This window comes from Lithobates pipiens, unplaced genomic scaffold (assembly GCF_037356315.1).
Source record: "Lithobates pipiens isolate NorthernLeopardFrog02 unplaced genomic scaffold, aLitPip1_a1.2 Scaffold_23, whole genome shotgun sequence".
Lineage (NCBI taxonomy): Eukaryota > Metazoa > Chordata > Amphibia > Anura > Ranidae > Lithobates > Lithobates pipiens.
This window is the reverse complement of record NW_027507785.1, coordinates 267,270,111-267,290,031: the sequence shown is the minus strand read 5'-3', so window position 1 is coordinate 267,290,031 and position 19,921 is coordinate 267,270,111. Positions and strand designations below refer to the sequence as shown.

General features: G+C 43.3%; 1 protein-coding gene across 2 annotated transcripts in view; it reads right to left on the bottom strand.

The window, feature by feature from the left end:
- Positions 1–19,921, bottom strand: part of LOC143928328 (histo-blood group ABO system transferase 2-like) — a 281,371-nt gene that overhangs the window by 247,439 nt on the left and 14,011 nt on the right. The window contains exon 1 of one of the 2 annotated variants that reach the window (XM_077453176.1): positions 2,016–2,180. The exons of the other annotated variant lie outside the window; for it this stretch is intronic. The gene's annotated coding sequence lies outside the window, so the exon portion shown is untranslated. Of the gene's footprint in view, positions 1–2,015; positions 2,181–19,921 lie in introns of those variants that run through there. 2 annotated transcript variants of the gene reach the window in all.

Here is a 19,921-nt window from a genome sequence, read left to right as displayed (position 1 = left end):
TTGGACATTCTGAGATAGTTAGGGTAGTCGTCAGAATAGCTTTCCCGCAAGTTGTTTAGCAAGGGCATATGGGACAATTCTTTTCTCCTCAGAAGCCAATTCTTGCTCCAATATCTTGCTTTTTTCTTTTTTGTTACCTCCTTATCCAATGCCATTATTGCCAGCATAGCAATTGCTAGCTTCCTCTTCCCTCTTCCATCCATAGCTGGACCACAATCCATGACTATGCCGACACCACTATAACAACACTTCCAAAGACAGATGTGTCGTACACGGCAAGGATATCTGACGGGATTCAGTGGGAGGATTCTCAAAAGGTTGAATATTTGTTACATCATTTCCGTTGATCATATAATCAATTGAGGACAAATGTACTGTATGTTGTTATCGATCGATAATATGTTGAATATTGGGCGGCATCTATTGATACAATGATGGCGTTCTCGTATGCACGGTCGACAGATTTTTTAAATTGCAAACTTTTTTTTTTCTAACCGTGTATGGCCAACATTACACAAAGAGCTGGCAAGAAGTCAATGTAAATGCTTCTTCTAGGTCTGATGCTTAACCATTTCCCTTCTAAAGTTACATAGTAGGTGAGGTTGAAAAAAGACACAAGTCCAACCTATGTGTGTTATTATATGTCAGTATTACATTGTATATCCCTGTATGTTACGGTCGTTCGGGTGCTTATCTAATAGTTTCTTGAAACTATCGATGCTCCCCACTGAGACCACCACCTATGGAAGGGAATTCCACATCCTTGCCGCTCTTTTGCCCTATACACACGGTCCAATTTTCTGACGGAAAATGTGCGATCTGATCTGTGTGTGCAATCCGACCGTGTGTGGGCTCCATCTGACTTTTTTGCACAAAGTTTGAGAGGAGGATCTAAAATTTTCCGACAACAAAATCCGATTGCAGAAATTACGATCGTGTGTAGACAATTCCGACGGACAAAGTGCCACGCATGCTCAGAATAAACTAAGAGACAAAAGCTATTGGCTAATGGCCCGTTTATAGTCCCGACGTACTTGTTTGATGTCACCTCGTTCAGAACGATCAGATTTTCTGACAACTTTATGTGACTGTGTGTAAGCAACACAAGTTTCAGCCAAAATCTGTCGGAAAAAATCCCCCAAAAAAAAGAAAAAAAGAAAATGAATGCAGCCAACATGGCTAAGAATTGGTAAACTGCAATAGACTGCATGATATGCACAGTATATGATATATAATATTAATAAATTGTATGATGATTAGGTTTCTGATAATGTTCTGATTTCCGCTGCTCAAATACAACACAACGTATATGCAATATATTGTTTTGTAAATTAACCATAGACTCCTTTCAAACGGGCAGAGACGGACATGTCATCCGCCGGCTCAGTGGGGATGAACTGAGCAATCCCAGCTGAGCAAGCAGGTGGCTAAATACGGATCTGCAGGTCTGAAAGGGTCTTACTGTATTTTTGGTCAAAAGAAAAAAAAAGTTATTTTCGCAATTAGACCAGGACCTGCTGAACCGCCCAAATTTCAATCCATCTATAGCTACCTTTAGTGCATCGCTTGGCATAGAGCACGGGTGTCAAACTCAATTTCATTGTGGGCCGCATCAGCATTATGTTTGCCCTCCAAAGGGCAAGTTGTATCTGTAAGATTAGATTTTCTGCGCATCCCCTCCCCTACATTAGATGTCAAGAGCCACCCCACCATCAGAAGTTGAGTCCCCCACCCTCCCTTACATCACAGTGCACCCTCCTTTCCTTATGCTGCTGCTGGGAAGAAGCTGGATGCATTGCTTGAAAGCAGAAAGTAAGGGTCTGGAGAAGGGCAGGAGGTCTCCTGCAGTTGCAGGAGAGGTGCGAGGGCCACATGAAATGGCCTGGAGGGCCGGATTCGGCCTGCAGGCTTTGTGTTTGACATCTATGGCGTAGAGTATCTGTTTTATGTATAAAAACATTTCCAAGTTTTGCAAAAGAAAAGTCATTATTGACCTGAAAAAGCTGCCCACTTACCCAGTGCTTGCAATGATGTTTCCAGTACAGATCCTTTAGCAATCCTCATTTATGAGAGTGAATAGGAATGATATCAGTGTTTCCTGTGCAATCTTCAGCAATGTACAGGAACTGATCTTGTAATCCTGGAAGGTAAATCTCGCTCCACCGTCTGCTCACAGGACAGCAGAAATCTGCCTATGAACTCTGATCCTTTTTAGGGAAATGTTTGTTGTCAGCTCACTTTCCACCAATCCCATTACAGGGCTGGCTACAGAGTCCACCCAATATACAGATCCTCTGGAACACAGATAATATCCTCCAATTCCACTCACGATTGTTCAAACAAAAGATCGCTGTGTTTCAGCATCTATTTATAGCCAAAAAAATTTAAATAACAAAACGGAACATATGCTTAGAAACCGCTTTTGCAAATCTAATGAAAAATGCATGAAAACATTTGAAAAATGGAAGTGCATTGCCTTACGTTGTCTTGCATTTTTTTCATATTATTACATTTTTATTAAGTATGTCACCAGCACACCAAGGATCCCCAGAACGCGTTCAAAGCTTGAGGGCCCTTTCACACTGCTGCACTAGAAAGCGCATCAATATTATTCCCCATTAAATCCTATGTGTTTTTTCACATTACTGCACTGCTTTTGTCTTTCAAACGTGTACCAATAATACATCTTTCAAAATGTACCAAAAACGCACCCAGAGTGCATTTTAGGGCACGTGGCAAAAAGATGCTGGTTGTTGAAGCGGAGTTCCACCCAAAAGCACTCCTTGCTTTAAGCACTCCTCGCCCCCTGACATGCCACATTTGGCATGTCATTTTTAGGGGGTGTACCGCTTTTTTTGTGGTTCTTCCTGTCCCACTTCCTGCTTCCTATCTTCAGCCACCTAGGCGACTCCTTCTCTCGCCCTAGGCGGTCGCTCCCTGCCAGCAATCTTCTAGGGCACAACTCAGGTCCCAAAAGATTGGATGGCCAATAGGAGAGTGCAGCGCGACTCACGCATGTGCTGTGCGTGCCCGGCCGTGAAGCTGATAGCTGTCAGTTACCATGATGGCACTGAGGAGAGGAGGGAGAGAGGAGCTAACCTCCGGGCAGCCACATCGCTGGACCGTGAGGCAGGTGTCAGTTTATTAACCACTACAGCCCCGGACCAATAAACACCTTAAGGACCAGAGGTCTTTTTACAATTTCGCACTGCGCTGCTTTAACTGGTAATTGCGCGGTCATGCAATATTGCACCCAAACGAAATTTGCGTCCTTTTCTTCCCACAAATAGAGCTTTCTTTTGATTGCCTCTGCGATTTTTATTTTTTGCGATATAAATGGAAAAAGAGGGAAAATTTTGAAAAAAAATATATTTTCTTCTTTTTGTTATAAGAAAAATCGAATAAACTAAATTTTAGTCATACATTGAGGGCAAAATTTATTCAGCCACATGTCTTTAGTAAAAAAAATGTCAATAAGCGTATATTTTTTGGTTTGTGCAAAAGTTATAGCGTCTACAAACTAGAGTACATTTTCTGGAATTTACACAGCTTTTTATTTATGACTGCCTATCTCATTTCTTGAGGTGCTAAAATGGCAGGGCAGTACAAACCCCCCCCCCCCAAATGACCCCATTTTGGAAAGTAGACACCCCAAGCTATTTGCTGAGGGCCATGTTGAGACCACTGAATATTTTTTTTTTGTCCCAAGGGATTGAATAATGACAAAAAATTAAAAAAAAATTTTTTTTTACAAAAAGTTGTCACTAAATGATATATTGCTCACACATGCCATGGTTATATGTGGAATTGCACCCCAAAATATATTCCGCTACTTCTCCCGAGTATGGGGATACCACATGTGTGGGACTTTTTGGGAGTCTAGTCGCGCACGGCACCCCGAAAACCAATCACCACCTTCAGGATTTCTAAGGGTGCAAATTTTTGATTTCACTCCTCACTACCTATCACAGTTTCGAAGGCCATAAAATGCCAAAATAGCACAAACCCCCCAAAATGACCCCATTTTGGAAAGTAGACACCCCAAGCTATTTACTGAGAGGCATGTTGAGTCCATGGAATATTTTATATTTTGCCACAAGTTGCGGGAATATTACAAACTTTTTTTTTTTTGCACAAAGTTGTCACTAAATGATATATTGTTCACACATGCTGTGGGCATAAGTCAAATTACACCCCAAAATAAATTCTGCTGCTTCTCCCGAGTACGGGGATACCACATGTGGGGGACTTTTTGGGAGCCTAGCCACGTACAGGACCCCGAAAACCAAGCACTGCCTTCCGGATTTAAATATAAAATGCTACCAAAAAAACTGTTAGCGATCGCAGGGATCAGGCCTGACTCCCAGTTATGTGTTTAGTATCAGGCAGTTATGTGTTTAGTGTTTTGTAAGTGACAGTGATCGATCGATACTGCACTTGGGTGGGCTGGGCAGAGGGGCAAAACACAGGTGCCAGCAGGTATCTGGGCTGATCCCGCTAACAATGCGTTTTTTTGGAACCCTGAACTGCTGGGGACGCTAGTATAGATCTGATCAGATCAGATATTGATCTGTTCAGATTCTATACCACTACGGAAGGTTTATGCTTTGCGTGTGGGTGTTAGTGGTACTGGCACTTAACTAGCGCTGCCTGGGGCGACGCAGACCCTGACCCTAAAACCTAATTGATATCACCCGCCGGGTGATCAGGGGGTTAAACCTTTATTGGGTAATAAATGGTGGGTGCCCTGATGCTATAAAAAGCAAACTAACCAGAGTCACCCGTAACACTTATACGGTGATCACTGGTGAAAGGGTTAACTAGGGGCAATCAGGGGGTTCAAATTTTTATTAGGTAGTATATGGGGGTCCCTGGCGCTATATAAAAACCTGATGGGGAACCTAAATAACTAACTGGCTAACCAGCGTCACCAGTGACACTTATACTGTGATCGCTGGTGAAAGGGTTAACTAGGGGCAATCAGGGGGTTAAAACCATTATTGGGTAGTATATGGGGGTACCTAACGCTATAAAAACCTGGCGGTGAACCTAAAAAAATAACTAGCTACCTAACGACACTAGTGACACTAATGCAGCGATCAGAAAAACGATCGCTTAGTGACACTGGCAAAAGTGGGTGAAAGGGTTAACTAGGGGCAATCAGGGGGTTAAAACCATTATTGGGTAGTATATCGGGGTACCTAGCGCTATAAAAACCTGGCAGTGAACCTAAAAAAAAACTAGCTACCTAGCGACACTGATGCAGCGATCAGAAAAATGATCGCTTAGTGACACTGGCAAAAGGGGGTGAAAGGGTTAACTAGGGGCAATCAGGGGGTTAAAACCATTATTGGGTAGTATATCGGGGTACCTAGCGATATAAAAACCTGGCGGTGAACCTAAAAAAATAACTAGCTACCTAGCGACAGTAGCGACACTGATGCAGCGATCAGAAAAATGATCGCTTAGTGACACTGGCAAAAGGGGGTGAAAGGGTTAACTAGGGGCAATCAGGGGGTTAAAACCATTATTGGGTAGTATATCGGGGTACCTAGCGATATAAAAACCTGGCGGTGAACCTAAAAAAATAACTAGCTACCTAGCGACAGTAGCGACACTGATGCAGCGATCAGAAAAATGATCGCTTAGTGACACTGGCAAAAGGGGGTGAAAGGGTTAACTCTAGGGGCAATCAGGGGGTTAAATCTTTATTGGGGGGTGATAGGGGGCTACCCTGGACCTAACACTAACTGCCCTAACAGTTTTAACTGTTACAACTGACACTGAATGCATTGATCAGTAAAGAAATGATCAATGCAATCAGTGACACTGTGACTGGGGGTGGAGGGGGGCGGGGGCGATCGGGGGGGGTTTGTGTGCCTGTGTGTACCTACATGTCAGTGTAGTGTTGGTGCACATTTACTTTTAGTCTTCTCCTCGTAGTCCGGTCAAAAAGAGGAGAATGACATCACTTCCTCCTTCCTGTGTAAACAATACACAGTGGGAGGAAGTTCGTCATTGGCCAGGAGCGATCCAGAGGGGGTGGCCAGAAACCAACGGCCATCCCCTCATCACGGATCGCTTCTGCAGCGAACCGGACCGCCGTATCCAGCGGGAGGGGGTCCGATCGGACCCCCCACTCACTGGAAGGCAGGCACGTACATCTACGTGCTTGTGCCTGCCTGTGCCATTGTGATGACGTACAATGGCAATACGGCGGTCCTTAAGTGGTTAAAAGTCAGCAGCTATGCTTTTTGTAGCTGCTGAGATTTTATTAACTAAAAAAACACAGGTGGAACTCCGCTTTAAGGAGTGGGCATGCGCCAGCATCCTTAGAAACCAGTGAATAACTGATTATTAAAGAGGAACTGCAGTCTGCTCACATAATTTGTAATAAAAACATATTTGTCATTCTGAAGATTTCCTCCGACCACCTTCATATTATTTTATATATACTATGATTCTGTACTTGCCAAATATGCTGCAGAAATCTCCCTACACCAAGTCTGGCTGCGGCCATTTTAACTGTGGTTAGCTGAAGCTGCTGCCGTTCACTTCCTGGATTTACAGAGGCACACCGCCAGCTCTGCAGCTTTCATTGGCCCTCTTATGACTCATCCCACCTCCCTTCCTGGTAAACTCTCAAGAGTGAGAGAGAGCTGTGCATGATGCCATAAGCCTAGGCTTTTTAGCAGACAAGGAACAGGAAGTGTTCTGTATAAAGGTATTTACTGGCAGAAAAAAAAAAGTGTTTTACTATCAAAAGTTAAAACAACAAGAGCAGAAGATTTAATAGATGGAAAGTTGAAAAAAATTACTGAAGTTCACCTTAACAATCAGCAGATAATTACGAAAACAAGGCCCCCCTACCGCCATAACGGTCATGCTCCAGCTCCTCTGATACTTTCCTGTGGAGAAGTCTATCCAGCCGCATTCCTCCCCTTATATGTTTAGAGCCAAGATGTTGCCGGATGTCCCACCCAGTCTTTCTGGCTCCTCCCCTCTCCAGTAGCAGCATGGGTCCTGCACAAGACACTGACCATTAGGGATGAGCTCAGGCATGTTCGCATGGTCCACGTGCTGAGCCCACCAGGAAGTTGGCGCAGCTGCACATCAGTGCAATGTCTTACTGCTTGTGATTAGCTGTCAGAGAAATTATACTTTTTATGTCATCTATGAACACGGTTATTTGATATTAATATAGTTATATTTGATATAAGCTTAGTTATAACAAAATGCTAAGACTTGCATAATTTGGAAACTCATGATGTTTGCAAAAGGCTTAGGGAGTTTCTAGTCAGTATCCTGTATAACAATTGTGAATGTGAAAGACTGTAATGGATATTTGCACCTTTTCTGCCATTGTTCAGAATAAAGTTGAAAATACATATGACTGGACACTTCTGTAAACAGGAAAGGGGGGTGTCCGAGGCATATAAAAGAAGAATACGCTGTAATGTTAAACCAGAAATGACGAATGCCTACTTGAACATGTAATGCAACAAATTTCTCTTGCATATGCAAATAAAATGTTATCTTGCCTCAAGGACGGTCTTAGACGGTAATTTATTTCCGTAACAATTTGGTCCTTTCGAGCCCTAAGTCCAAATTCCTGAGACGCACTGGATCAATTCAGTGACCGTTGACCGTACTGCAAAATTGTAAGTCCTCCATCTCAAATTAGACGTTAAAAGAGAGGCCGGTCCATTGAACTAGTGCTTCCCAGGCAGCGACTTACCGGATCAGCACAAGAGACCACTCCCGGGACAAGGTAAGATTTTTATTTTTATTTTATTATTAACATTTTGTTAGATTTGATTAGGAATTTAACGACTAAGGGATTTGAATACATACAATATAGAGAATCGTTGAATATTTATCAGTTTCTGTTCTATCTGCTTTACCCTTGTTGAGGGAAAATAAGTGGTCATGTATTCCCCGTATAGATCCATCTGTGGCCATCCTGGATGGGCAGACTTAGTGACTAATCCACATTTTGGGAAGACGCGCACAGGGCGTCCTGGTGGCAGTCGAGCACTGCGGGTGTTCTCTCTTGTGTGTTCTTGTTTGTTTCTCCAGGCTGAGGGAAAATAAGTAGATACGTCCGTAGTTTAATTACCTTTGCTATAGGAGTATGGTCCCATTCTAATACCCGGGTGCAGATAAAGAAAATTTGTCGACAAAGAACCTAGGTCCTGACAGCCTTGTAAACTGCAGAAATTCCCGTGGGGGACACATAAATATACCTACATCAAAAAAACAAACCCCTGTTGATACAAAGGTATGGCCTGATAGATTTCCAGGTAACAAATAGAGGACATTTCACGAACCCTTGTGCTCAATCAGTATCATCTGTTGTGTAAAATCCTGTACATGGCATATAAATACCTTTTTGTAGCAACAAATATTAATGTTTTGATAAAGTGTGGGAACAACAGTTGGGAGAAATAAAGTCTCTTTTGTAATTCTGTTCTTGCTCCCTACAGTTTACTGAAATATTAATGTTTTGATTAAGGAGTGAAACATTATGTAAGAAGACAAGACACCAGTATTTTAGCAGGACACAAGATCAATAATATAGAAGTGATATGTCACGACTAGAAAGTTTGTGAGTAGCTGTAAAAGTGATAAGATACTGTGTGCATCTATTGTGTCAATGTGAGAAGACCTTACAAAAAACTCTGTGTACACGTTAAAATGGGTGTGATCAATGGAAAATCTGATGGTTTGAATGATGATGCAAAGTATATGTGTAGCCCAGACAAAGAGAACGTGAAACTCTTTAAGATATGGAAAACAAAGTATGATTTTGATGCATTTTTTAAATAAGGACTGTTGTGTAATACTGTGTATTGTAGAAAGCTTACAAATTGTGCCGGCATATGCAGGTATGTGTGTATGTATGTGTAATATTAATATATATATATATATATATAAAACAAAAAAATATAAAATAAAATAAGGAAACAGAAGACATTAGGTCTTCCCCAGGCAAAGAAATGACTTGAGGAGGCTAATCATAGGTTAAAATCTTCAAAAGACTATGTTTTAGACAAAGAGGAGGACAATAATATGACCGTCCTCTGAAGTTTAGTTCAGCAAGTATTGACTAAACAAAAACGCAACAAACCAAATGCACCCGACAGCCCCTACACACCCTTTAGAGGACTCCCCAACCCCACCCCCGTATGGGACAGAGGTATGCAACAAGCCACCCCACTGACCCCCCCCCCCCTTACGGCAATCCCAAGGTCAACATAGCTCAATTCAGAGATGGTATCATGGTAATGGTTGCTAGCTATCATCTCAATGGGAGGGAAATAGAGCAGGTCACTAGACAGGTCTTGGAACCTGACTGGCATCATGTAGTGGGAGATTGGAGTGGATTAAACAACCAGGGAGGGGTGTTGCCTCAGGATGATGCAGCACTAAAAAAAAACATGAGAAATGCTCTTATAGCAAGGATAGAGAATAGATGGATACGTCAAGCTGACTGGTCCATTATAAATCAGTATATATTGGGAGAAGAGCAAAAAATGAATATTTTCATTGTTAGCATAAGGAAGAATTTCAATGACCACTCAGTAGATAAAGTGAATGATAGCCCATATGAACAACAGCTAAAGAATGCAATCCTGAAGGGGCCGTTACCCCCTATATCAAGTTTTGTTTCTGAACACATGATTAGCCATAGGATCTGCAGACCCTAGGACAGGGGCGGACTGACCATTCGGCCACTCGGTCGCTGACCGAGGGCCCCGAGGTGGGGGGGCCCGGCTCAGTCTGCCCCTTGAGATGCCCGCATCTTAACATGCAGAATTGGAGACTATATCCCCGAGGAAGCAGTGAACAAATCCTTGCTGGCAGTTGCTCATGCAGCTATAGGAGAGGAGAGGAGCGATCTGGCCGGGATAGATCTTAGTGCAATCATGGAGCTCCGTCAGCCGTGCGGGGATGATTGCACAGACAGGCGCTCTGGCCACCTCTCCCACCTCCGAGGAATTCAGCAGAGGGGGCGGGGCCACACATCACTGCCGCACGGCACAGTCGATATGGAGCTGGAGCCTGCAGAGTGCACACAGAGGACAGAGCCCACAGAGTCATTGTGGAATTGGCCACCCACACTGACCTGCCTTGTGCGCAGCAGCAGGTCAGTGTGATAATGACAGCACAGCAGTGTATGAATGGGTGTTCTTTTTCCTTCCTTCCTTCTTTCCATATGCCTATTTACCAGGTGCTATTCACTAGTGCACACTGATATCTGTTACATTGAATGCCACTCAGTGTATAGATATCAGTGTTATATATAGGGAATAGCACTTAGCCTTGGTTCACATTGGAGCAATTTGGCATGCGATTTAACATGTGAAATTGCATGGCAAATTGCCGGCAATGGCACTACCTGAATCAGTGTGACGCTGCATTTGCAGCGTCACACTGATTCCCAAAAGTAGTTTCTGTACTACTTTTGGTGACTTCTGGGTGCAATTTCCATAGACATCTGTACAGCAACCCCCACAGATGTCTCTGAAATCGCTGCCAAACTCATACTGACATGCGGTTCTGAAATTGTGCGAGTTAAGATGAACTCGCACACTTTCATTCCCGCTGTCAGTGTTAATATATATATATATATATATATATATATATATATATCACTGAAATGTATACACTAGGTGCTTATCCCTAAGACCCCTTTCACACTGGGGTGCTCTGCAGGCGCTATAACGCTAAAAATAGTGCCTGCAAAGTGCCCTGAAAGAGCTGCTCCTCACACTCCAGTGTGAAGCCCCGATGGCTTTCACACTGGAGCGGTGCACTGGCAGGACGCTAAAAAAAGTCCTACTAGCAGCATCTTTGGCGTGGTGAAGGAGCACTGCTCCTTCACCACTCCTGCCCATTGAAATTAATGGGGCAGCACAGCTATACCGCCAGCATAGCACTGCTGCAGCAGCATTGCTTTGTGGTGTTTTTAACCTTTTCGGGCGGTAGCGGGGGGTAAAACCCCCCCGCTAGCGGGCAAATATCGCTACTAAAACGATGGTGCAGTGGCGCTAAAAATAGCACCGCTTTACCACTGGCACGCCCACGCCACCTCAGTGTGAAAGGGCTCTAACACTGTCATCTGTACACTAAGAATGTCTCTTACATTGGTGATCAGTGAGAAGAATGTTCCTTACATTGGTGATCAGTGAGAAGAATGTTCCTTACATTGGTGGTCAGTGAGAAGAATGTTCCTTACATTGGTGATCAGTGAGAAGAATGTTCCTTACATTGGTGGTCAGTGAGAAGAATGTTCCTTACATTGGTGATCAGTGGGAAGAATTCTCCTTACATTGGTGGTCAGTGAGAAGAATGCTCCTTACATTGGTGGTCAGTGAGAAGAATGTTCCTTACATTGGTGGTCAGTGAGAAGAATGTTCCTTACATTGGTGATCAGTGAGAAGAATGCTCCTTACATTGGTGGTCAGTGAGAAGAATGCTCCTTACATTGGTGGTCAGTGAGAAGAATGCTCCTTACATTGATGGTCAGTAGAAGAATGTTCCTTACATTGGTGGTCAGTGAGAAGCATGTTCCTTAGATTGGTGATCAGTGAGAAGAATGTCCCTTACAGTGGTGATCAGTGGGAAGAATGTTCCTTACATTGGTGGTCAGTGAGAAGCATGTTTCTTAGATTGGTGATCAGTGAGAAGAATGTCCCTTACATTGGCGATCAGTGGGAAGAATGTTCCTTACATTGGCGATCAGTGGGAAGAATGTTCCTTACATTGGTGGTCAGTGGGAAGAATGTCCCTTACATTGGTGGTCAGTGAGAAGAATGTTCATTACATTGGTGGTCAGTGAGAAGAATGTTCCTTACATTGGTGGTCAGTGAGAAGAATGTTCCTTACATTGGTGGTCAGTGAGAAGAATGTTCCTTACATTGGTGATCAGTGAGAAGAATGCTCCTTACATTGGTGATCAGTGAGAAGAATGCTCCTTACATTGGTGGTCAGTGAGAAGAATGCTCCTTACATTGGTGGTCAGTGAGAAGAATGCTCCTTACATTGATGGTCAGTAGAAGAATGTTCCTTACATTGGTGATCAGTGAGAAGAATGTCCCTTACATTGGTGGTCAGTGAGAAGAATGTTCCTTACATTGGTGATCAGTGAGAAGAATGTTCCTTACATTGGTGGTCAGTGAGAAGAATGTTCCTTACATTGGTGATCAGTGAGAAGAATGCTCCTTACATTGGTGATCAGTGAGAAGAATGCTCCTTACATTGGTGGTCAGGGAGAAGAATGCTCCTTACATTGGTGGTCAGTGAGAAGAATGCTCCTTACATTGATGGTCAGTAGAAGAATGTCCCTTACATTGGTGATCAGTGAGAAGAATGTCCCTTACATTGGTGGTCAGTGAGAAGAATGTCCCTTACATTGGTGATCAGTGAGAAGAATGTCCCTTACATTGGCGATCAGTGGGAAGAATGTTCCTTACATTGGCGATCAGTGGGAAGAATGTTCCTTACATTGGTGGTCAGTGGGAAGAATGTCCCTTACATTGGTGGTCAGTGAGAAGAATGTTCATTACATTGGTGGTCAGTGAGAAGAATGTTCCTTACATTGGTGGTCAGTGAGAAGAATGTTCCTTACATTGGTGGTCAGTGAGAAGAATGTTCCTTACATTGGTGATCAGTGAGAAGAATGCTCCTTACATTGGTGATCAGTGAGAAGAATGCTCCTTACATTGGTGGTCAGTGAGAAGAATGCTCCTTACATTGGTGGTCAGTGAGAAGAATGCTCCTTACATTGATGGTCAGTAGAAGAATGTTCCTTACATTGGTGATCAGTGAGAAGAATGTCCCTTACATTGGTGGTCAGTGAGAAGAATGTTCCTTACATTGGTGATCAGTGAGAAGAATGTTCCTTACATTGGTGGTCAGTGAGAAGAATGTTCCTTACATTGGTGATCAGTGAGAAGAATGCTCCTTACATTGGTGATCAGTGAGAAGAATGCTCCTTACATTGGTGGTCAGTGAGAAGAATGCTCCTTACATTGGTGGTCAGTGAGAAGAATGCTCCTTACATTGATGGTCAGTAGAAGAATGTCCCTTACATTGGTGATCAGTGAGAAGAATGTCCCTTACATTGGTGGTCAGTGAGAAGAATGTTCCTTACATTGGTGATCAGTGAGAAGAATGTTCCTTACATTGGTGGTCAGTGAGAAGAATGTTCCTTACATTGGTGATCAGTGGGAAGAATTCTCCTTACATTGGTGGTCAGTGAGAAGAATGCTCCTTACATTGATGGTCAGTGAGAAGAATGTTCCTTACATTGGTGGTCAGTGAGAAGAATGTTCCTTACATTGGTGATCAGTGAGAAGAATGCTCCTTACATTGGTGGTCAGTGAGAAGAATGCTCCTTACATTGGTGGTCAGTGAGAAGAATGCTCCTTACATTGATGGTCAGTAGAAGAATGTTCCTTACATTGGTGGTCAGTGAGAAGCATGTTTCTTAGATTGGTGATCAGTGAGAAGAATGTCCCTTACATTGGCGATCAGTGGGAAGAATGTTCCTTACATTGGTGGTCAGTGGGAAGAATGTCCCTTACATTGGTGGTAAGTGAGAAGAATGTTCCTTACATTGGTGGTCAGTGAGAAGAATGTTCCTTACATTGGTGATCAGTGAGAAGAATGCTCCTTACATTGGTGATCAGTGAGAAGAATGCTCCTTACATTGGTGGTCTGTGAGAAGAATGCTCCTTACATTGATGGTCAGTAGAAGAATGTTCCTTACATTGGTGGTCAGTGAAAAGCATGTCCCTTACATTGGTGATCAGTGAGAAGAATGTCCCTTACATTGGTGATCAGTGAGAAGAATGTTCCTTACATTGGTGATCAGTGAGAAGAATGTTCCTTACATTGGTGGTCAGTGAGAAGAATGTTCCTTACATTGGTGGTCAGTGAGAAGAATGTTCCTTACATTGGTGATCAGTGAGAAGAATGTTCCTTACATTGGTGATCAGTGAGAAGAATGTTCCTCACATTGGTGGTCAGTGAGAATAATGTTCCTTACATTGGTGGTCAGTGGGAAGAATGTCCCTTACATTGGTGGTCAGTGAGAAGAATGTTCCTTACATTGGTGATCAGTGAGAAGAATGTTCCTTACATTGGTGATCAGTGAGAAGAATGTTCCTTACATTGGTGGTCAGTGAGAAGAATGTTCCTTACATTGGTGATCAGTGAGAAGAATGCTCCTTACATTGGTGGTCAGTGAGAAGAATGCTCCTTACATTGGTGGTCAGTGAGAAGAATGCTCCTTACATTGATGGTCAGTAGAAGAATGTTCCTTACATTGGTGGTCAGTGAAAAGCATGTCCCTTACATTGGTGATCAGTGAGAAGAATGTCCCTTACATTGGTGATCAGTGAGAAGAATGTTCCTTACATTGGTGATCAGTGAGAAGAATGTTCCTTACATTGGTGGTCAGTGAGAAGAATGTTCCTTACATTGGTGGTCAGTGAGAAGAATGTTCCTTACATTGGTGATCAGTGAGAAGAATGTTCCTTACATTGGTGATCAGTGAGAAGAATGTTCCTCACATTGGTGGTCAGTGAGAATAATGTTCCTTACATTGGTGGTCAGTGGGAAGAATGTTCCTTACATTGGTGGTCAGTGAGAAGAATGTTCCTTACATTGGTGGTCAGTGAGAATAATGTTCCTTACATTGGTGGTCAGTGGGAAGAATGTCCCTTACATTGGTGGTCAGTGAGAAGAATGTTCCTTACATTGGTGATCAGTGAGAAGAATGTTCCTTACATTGGTGATCAGTGAGAAGAATGTTCCTTACATTGGTGGTCAGTGAGAAGAATGTTCCTTACATTGGTGATCAGTGGGAAGAATGTTCCTTACATTGGTGATCAGTGAGAAGAATGTTCCTTACATTGGTGGTCAGTGAGAAGAATGTTCCTTACATTGGTGGTCAGTGAGAAGAATGTTCCTTACATTGGTGATCAGTGAGAAGAATGTTCCTTACATTGGTGATCAGTGAGAAGAATGTTCCTCACATTGGTGGTCAGTGAGAATAATGTTCCTTACATTGGTGGTCAGTGGGAAGAATGTCCCTTACATTGGTGGTCAGTGAGAAGAATGTTCCTTACATTGGTGATCAGTGAGAAGAATGTTCCTTACATTGGTGATCAGTGAGAAGAATGTTCCTTACATTGGTGGTCAGTGAGAAGAATGTTCCTTACATTGGTGATCAGTGAGAAGAATGCTCCTTACATTGGTGGTCAGTGAGAAGAATGCTCCTTACATTGGTGGTCAGTGAGAAGAATGCTCCTTACATTGATGGTCAGTAGAAGAATGTTCCTTACATTGGTGGTCAGTGAAAAGCATGTCCCTTACATTGGTGATCAGTGAGAAGAATGTCCCTTACATTGGTGATCAGTGAGAAGAATGTTCCTTACATTGGTGATCAGTGAGAAGAATGTTCCTTACATTGGTGGTCAGTGAGAAGAATGTTCCTTACATTGGTGGTCAGTGAGAAGAATGTTCCTTACATTGGTGATCAGTGAGAAGAATGTTCCTTACATTGGTGATCAGTGAGAAGAATGTTCCTCACATTGGTGGTCAGTGAGAATAATGTTCCTTACATTGGTGGTCAGTGGGAAGAATGTTCCTTACATTGGTGGTCAGTGAGAAGAATGTTCCTTACATTGGTGGTCAGTGAGAATAATGTTCCTTACATTGGTGGTCAGTGGGAAGAATGTCCCTTACATTGGTGGTCAGTGAGAAGAATGTTCCTTACATTGGTGATCAGTGAGAAGAATGTTCCTTACATTGGTGATCAGTGAGAAGAATGTTCCTTACATTGGTGGTCAGTGAGAAGAATGTTCCTTACATTGGTGATCAGTGGGAAGAATGTTCCTTACATTGGTGGTCAGTGAGAAGAATGTTCCTCACATTGGTGGTCAGTGAGAAGAATGTTCCTTACATTGGTGATCAGTGGGAAGAATGTTCCTTACATTGGCGATCAGTGGGAAGAATGTATGTAAGCAATAATGTCACCACACATATATGGTATTGTAGGAAACGTTGGAGTAAGCGCAATTCTAGGGCCACAATTTTGTAACATGCTGGACAGAGCTTTTTATTATTTGTATATTTTTTTTATCAAACTGTTCAGCTAAGAAGACATTTGTTGCACCTGTTATATTGTGTTAATTTATGAAATCCTTAATTTTGGAAATGTACCATTATTACACTTTCTTTATTGTAATTTTTTTATATTCTATAATAAACATTTATTTTGAACATAGTGTATAGAACTTCTGTGACGAATGCAAGTAGTGTAGGCAGTGCAATATGTAGGTGGGGCTTTGTGTGGGTGTGGCTTGAGTGTGGATGGGTACAGGGGGCCCCAGGATCTCCAATTGCCCGGGGGCCCCATGAGTTGTCAGTCCGCCCCTTCCATAGGAACTAATCCAGTAAGCAAGGCATGCTGAGGGGCACTTCCAACCAAAAAAGAAAGTAAAGAAAGGGAAGGTGTTTATGATAGGTGAAGGTAATATGTGTATGTGGTTGAGAATCAGAACAGAGGATTGGGAAACACATTCACGATTATGAGGGGGGAGTGCTTCCTGTATGGTAAAAGTGTGTCTGCAGAGAGAGAAGCAGAAGGAAAGGATGGGAAAGAATCTGACATTTTGGATGTGTGTAATGTTGAAATTTGTTTGCATGCTGAAGCCAAGCCAGAAATAACCTTGGTTGCAAAGGGTAGTTGGGTAACATTTGTCTGTGACGCTGGGGCTTGTAGGACCCAGATACACCCGCTGGATATGCCACCAGGGGTAAAGGAAAAAGGTTTAGTATATGTAAAATCTGCAAATGGGTTGATGCACCAGGAAGTGGTGTCTGAAGGCTTTCCTGTGGAAGATCCACAGACGGGTAAAAAGGCTCAGTGTAAAATTGTAATTTCAACTAAATGTCCTGTTAATTTGTTGAGTAGAGACATGTTGCATGCTCTTGATATTTCTGTCGTACCAGTGGAGGGGGGCCTCGAAGCCCATCAGCTGTGTGAAAAACAGAAATAATTGAAGAGCCCGTAAAGGAAGGGTACAAGGTCCAGACGAACCTCTATTGCACCATGTACTGCAGAAAGACCTCTGGGCCCGGTAAGTCCTATGAGAAACAGTTAATGAGTCTCACTAACACTGAAGGGCTTTTAAGATACCAGTACTGTGATAAGGAAGGAAATAGCGTGGCTACTTGTCTCCTACCACAGCCTATTCTGCAAATATACAGGCAGGATACTGTACCTCATGTTTCGGTCACCCGGAACTCCGAGGTATCATGGCATGAGCTAGGAGAACTTATCACAGACTGGGTCCAACTAACAGATGAGGAACTAAAATCCCAAGGGATTCGGAGGTACAGATTAGCGGGGTTTGGTGACTGTACAACCAGAACTTGCGTGATTGAAGTTTTGACAAAAGACAGTGACTGACATCTTTTGACCCAAGGGGAAGGGGATGCCTTAACCACTACAGATCCGCGCTATTGCCAAATGACGGCATTAGCGCGGACCTACATTTCCGGGACTACGTCTATTGACGTCGTCCCGGTTACGAGAGTCCGTGAGACTCGCCTGATCACCGATCCGTGTAAGGGGTCGATCCCGACCCCTTATCACGTGATCAACTGTCAGCCAATGATGTGATAGAACGGAGCGGTAATCGGCTATTATTCCTCCTCGCGCTGACAGCGCGAGGAGAGAAAAAAAAAGCCGATCACCGGCGGCCGTGATCGGGACATCAGTCCCGATCACGGCCATCAATACAAGGGACCACCTGCCACCTGCCTGTGCCCACCTGCCTCCCGCAGTGCCATCCTGAAGTAAAATAAAAGCAAAAGTAAGTGCCCCCCGTCAGTGCCTCCCGTCAGTGCCCATAGTGCCCACAGTGCCACCCACAGTGCCACCCAATCTGCCTCAAAGGTGCTGCACCCCAGTGCCGCCCATCAGTGCCCAGCAGTGCCGCCCATCTGTGCCCAGCAGTGCCGCCCATCAGTGCCCAGCAGTGCCACCTATCAGAGCCACCTATCAGTGCCACCTATCAGTGCCCATCAGTCCCATCTATCTGTGGTACCTATCAGTGCCCATCCGTGCCACCCATCCGTGCCACTTATCCGTGCCACCCATCCGTGCCATCTTATCTGTGCCCATCTTTGCCCATCAGTGCCGCCTTATCTGTGCCCATCGGTGCCGCCTTATCTGTGCCTATTAGTGCCGCCTTAACTATGCCTATCAGTGCCCACCGGTGCAGCCTATCAGTGCCCACCAATGCAGCCCATCAGTGCCCACCAATGCAGCCCATCAGTGCCCACCAATGCAGCCTATCAGTGCCGCCTAATCAGCGCACTTCAATGAAGGAGAAAAATGACCCGTTTGCAAAATTTTATAACAAACTATTAAAACATGATTTTTTTTTTTTTTTTTGCATCTTTTTTTGTTTGTTTAGCAAAAAATAAAACTCCGAGCTGTAACTAAATACCACCAAAAGAAAGCTCTATTTGTGGGAAAAAAATGATAAAAATTTCATTTGGGTACAGTGTTGTATGACCGCGTAATTGTCACTCAAAGTGCATCAGCGCTGAAAGCTGAAAATTGGTCTGGGACTGAGGGGGGTTTAAGTGCCCAGTAAGCAAGTGGTTAAAAGACGTCCCCGATTTCTTGGGTCAAAAGGAAAGACAGACGTAGGACTAATTAAGACGGTCAGTTCTGGTTACTTATGTACAAGGGAAAACAAAAAAGGGTACACATACACCAGCTTACCCCAGAGATATTGTTAAAATCCAACTATCTTCTCACAAGAAATGTTCAATACTTTGTCTCGAGTTGTACCTCCCAGTGGGAGTCAAATTCTGTTGTATGTGGATGACATTCTGGTAGCAGCTCCTTTGGAGCGACAATGTAAAATTGACACCTTGGCTCTGATGCATTTCCTCAAGGTCAGAAGGTTAGCAAACTAAACTACAACTTTTGAAAAACAAGGTGAAATACCAGGGTTACATTATATCTCAAAAAGGCAGACATCTGGATGAGATCTGAAAAGAGGCCATCCTTCAAGCCCCCAAACCACAAAAAAAAAAATGATGACATGGTAAATTTTTGTAGAGCATGGGTAGCTAATTATGCTACGGAGGTGGCGCCTCTTTCTGATCTCATCTATGGTACACAAATGTCTGCAAAAGGTTCCATCCAGTGGAATGTGCAAGCAGAGGATGTATTTACAAAGGTAAAGCACCTCATTGTGGGTTCTACTGTGCTTAGCTTGCCCAATTACAGAAACCCTTTATGAGACTGTAAATTGTAAAGAGGGGTACATGACTTCTGTTCTTACTCAGGTTTATGGGAACAAACACAAACTAATTGCATTTTACTTAACTAATTTGTCCCACTGTGTACAAGCTGTAGTGGCAGCCTCATTGGCCATACGGTCATCTGCATTGATAGTATTGTTCCACGCCTGGTACTTAAAAGGTCTCGCATGTTATTTCAGTGATCTTACTAAAATCTCCTATTTATCTCCAGTCAGGCATTTATCATGCATGACTACACTTCTGGGACAACCACACATTACAATCAAGAAGTGTACTACATTGAATCCTGCTACACTAATGCCAACACCTGGTGACGGGGATCCACATGATTGTATAGCTCAAATCGATGAAGGAAGGATCTCACTGATGTTCCCTTTCTAGATGCTGACATTTCCTTTTTTGTTGATGGGTCTTGTAGATTTTTGAAGCTGGACCCCTTCCCAGTTCCTATTCTGCACAACAAACTGAAATGATAGCCCTGTCTAGGGCCTGCAGTCTAGGGGAAGGAAAAAAAAGTAAAAATATATATATATATATTTATACTGGCAGCCAATACGCT